General features: G+C 36.1%; 1 pseudogene; it reads left to right on the forward strand.

Annotated features, from left to right (window-relative positions):
- Positions 1 to 2,845: 2,845 nt before the first annotated feature.
- On the forward strand, positions 2,846 to 3,343 carry LOC120363287 (adenylate kinase 4, mitochondrial pseudogene; annotated as a pseudogene).
- The last annotated feature ends 648 nt before the right edge of the window (positions 3,344 to 3,991 follow it).

Here is a 3,991-nt window from a genome sequence, read left to right on the forward strand (position 1 = left end):
AGCCTCGGCAACATGGTGAAACTCTGTCTCTACTAAAAATACAAAACTTAGTCGGACGTAATGGTGCATGCCTGTAGTCCCAGTTACTCGAGAGGCTAAGGCATGAGAATCGCTTGAACCTGGGAAGCAGAGGCTGCAGTGTGCTGATATTGCCCCAGTGCACTTCAGCCTGCTCAACAGAGCCAGACCCTGTCTCAAAAAAAATGTATGTGGGTTTCATGTGTATATGCATTAGTCAAAACTGTGCAGCTAAGATTTGCACATTTTAATCATTGTGTATATCTATACTTCATTCAATGTATATATACAATGTATATAAGAAAAACTATAAATGATGATAAGGAGGGCTTGAGAGGTGATAGAGGTATAGATGATAAAAGAATGGTAGGCAATAGTTGTTGAAGCTGAATAGATGGGTGCAGGTAAATTTATTAAACTAAAATATTTTATATTATGCGTTATAAATATTCAGTTCATAGGATCACAGAAAAAGAATCAGGAATTTCAGATTCATAATGTTTACCCAAAGATACATCAAAAACCTCAATTTCTTCGAGTTGATATTAATGGAAATATTTTAAAGCAGATCAGATGCATCTTTGACGTATTAAGCTGTACAAATGTGTACATATTCGTGTGTGTGTGTGTGTGTGTGTGTTTATATGTGTGTGGGGGGAGGCTCTTGTTGATTCAGGGTCTTTAATATGCATGGTTATTATGGTTTTATTTTGGGATAAACTGTTTTTGGACTAAAGACAGCTAAAGAATACCTTGGATTAATTTACCTAATGGGATTACAAGCTTTTTCTCTTAGAAACGGCTTTGTAAATATTAAATAACACCCAAAATTTCCCAATAGTAATTAACTCTTTCTGCAAAAGAGAAATGTACTCAAATTGATTCTAGAATACTTGAATTGTTTGAAATCCATCTGTTTTTATTACATTACTTTTGCCTCCATTCTTTCTGTTGAGCCACCTTGATGTTAAGCTGATGTTCGGCTCTAGAGAAACCCATTTCCTACTTCTAATTGCTGATTCTACCCCATTGAGGACAAAGGAACCAGTTACTTGGTTCAACCCAGAGGCACTTCAACCTTACAGTGGCGCACAGACACCAGAGACAAGCTGTCTGGGATCAAATCCCATTTTCACCAACATTAACTCATTATTTTGCTTTGTCTATTATTTAACCTCTTTATGCCTCATTTTCTTAGGTATAAAATGAGCTTAATAGTACAACAGAAGAATGCTGTAAGGACTAAATCAGCCAATACTCTTATAATGTTCAGAACAATGCCCAGCATTACAGGTATATTACTTCTGTGCTTAAATAAGTTCTGAGGAATTTCTGCTATGCATCTTCATTTGGTAAGTAAAGGGCCATGTTACATGAATAGTGAATTACACAGAGCACGCACAAATAGGATTTCCTGTTGAAATCACAAAAAACAACCAGGTTAACTGATACATACAAGCATTATTATGCTGCATAGCCATATACCATTATAGATTACATAAAACTGTAACCAGATCATGTAAATAATTTTGTAAGCAGCTCACATAAATGATTTTCCAATTTTGTAAGCAACTCATCAAACAGTCAGGGTTAAGGTTAGAGTAAATAGACTAGCCCTAAGCGTAATTAGAGTTCCTTTATATACCCAACCGTCTTTACAATGTTGCTCATTTAGTTTCAATAATTTCTAATATCTGACATAAATATCAATAGTTTTTCTATACCCCATATTTATCATCATCTTCATCACAAACACCCATTTTAAATGCCAAACAGCCTGCACTCCAGTAGCTAGAATTTACAAGCTTTTGACACTTTTCTCCTATCTTCTTAGTTTAGGCTCCCTTGGACCCATTTCTGCATTTGTATCTTGTCAGTTTCTTTGGTCACACTCTCTTCGGGATTTTGGGACATTTGTCCTATGTTCTTGCCTTTTCCTGCATACTACTAGTTCTGAGAACAGGAGGGCTAAGAGATAACTAAGGTTTTAAAGGTACTCAGCAATAGAAACGTGTGTGTGTGTGTGGTGTGTGCACACATATTTACATTGGGGAGAGAGATATATATATGTATATATATATGTATATATATGTATATGTGTTTATATGTATATATGTGTATATATGTATATGTGTATATATGTGTATATATGTATATGTGTATATATGTATATGTATATGTATATATATGTGTGTATATATGTATATATGTATATATATGTGTGTATATGTATATATGTATATATGTATACATGTATATATATGTATATGTATATATGTGCATATATATCTCCCCAATGTAAATATGTGTGTAAATATATTGTATATAAATTCATATTTTTATATATAAATTTATATGTATACATATATATAAATTTATACATATATACATATTTATACATATATAAATATACATATCTCCAATGTAAATATATGTGTAGACACACAGATATATATATATATATATATATATATATATATATATATATATGCCTGGATCATCCAAGAGATTTTTTTATTCTTCTCCTTCAAGAGTAAAATAATCTGCGCCTATTTAATTTTGCAAGTTTCAATGTGAGCAGAAGGTGCCAGAGGTAGGAGCCAAGAAACAAAATTCTCCGGGGCTTCCTCTGGGACTGCCATCTGGGCTGTGCATTTGGCCACCACCCTCCTAGCAAAGCAATGGCTTCCAAATTTCTGAGCAGTCATCCTCTTGCTGCTTGCCTAGGGCAAGGTTACCTTGTGCAAGAGGATCACCCAGAACTTAGGCCTTTGACATTTCTCTAGCAGCCACTTCTCATGGAAGAACAAGAATAAGAGTCGGTGACATGGCCAAGCAGTACACAGAGAAAGGTCTTTTGGTTCCAGACCTGTGATCACATGCCTAATGATGTTGGAGTTGGAGAATAGATGTGGTAGCACTGCCTCCCAGATGACTTTCCTGGGACATTAGGACAAGCTGATGTCCTGGTCAAAATCCGTGAAGCGCATCTAGTGATCAGGTTGAACATTCCATTTGAAATACTTAAAGATCCTCTCCTAGTAGAAGGGCATGTAGCCTGGAATTCAGTTCACCTCGTGGACATGGAATTGACGACATCATTGGTGAACCATTAGTCTACCAGGAGGATGATAAACCCAAAGCGGTTGCTGCAAGGCTACAACAACACACGGATGTGGCAAAGCCAGTCATTGAATCATACAAAAACCAAGCAGTGATCCACCAATTTTCTGGGATAGAGACTAAAAAAATCAGGCCCTGTGTTTACAAGCTTTTTTTTTTTTTTGAACAAGATCATAGCTATTTAGTTGAAGAAAAATACTGACACTGTGCAATGGAAGAACCAGGGAGATTAAGTCATTCATTAAATTGTATGTATAGTATTCATCATGTTGCATCCAAGTAAGAAGCTATCTGAGATAGCCTGCAGTTTCTTTTCTAGCTTTAATGGTGAAGTGACAGGAAAACCAGTAAGTAGAAAGAGTTCATGAAGAGGCCCTCTTCCGCCTTTTAAGAGTCACCTTCACATGTTTAAGGTATTTCTGTACTTCTCAAGACCTTCACAAGAAAGCAAGTACAGGCTGGATTTCAGATGGTATACAACCTGAGCTTTAGCTGATTTTTGAAGGCTTTTTGTTGCTATCATACCCTTTTAACAAAAGATGGTGGTAGTCTCTGGTCCTCTCCATCCCCTCAAAAACTGTTGAACCATAGCACCAGTAAGCCTAAGAATGCTAAGGGCTCTATCCAAGGCTTTGTCCCAGCTTCTCTGGTATGTGCCCTTCTGGTGACAATGAAATTGACACTAATTGCTTTTAGTGGTTGTATCTCTGGTCTTGAGCGATTGTGTCCAGTTTCTTTTTTCTCATAGGCAAAACTCCTTCTTTTCTGCATCCATGCTCCACAGAATCTCTCTTTTTCAGATAGCCCAAGATGAAAGGATTTGGTTTCTGTTTTTTTAACATCTATTTTC

The sequence above is a fragment of the Saimiri boliviensis genome, chromosome 4 (assembly GCF_048565385.1).
Source record: "Saimiri boliviensis isolate mSaiBol1 chromosome 4, mSaiBol1.pri, whole genome shotgun sequence".
Classification (NCBI taxonomy): domain Eukaryota; kingdom Metazoa; phylum Chordata; class Mammalia; order Primates; family Cebidae; genus Saimiri; species Saimiri boliviensis.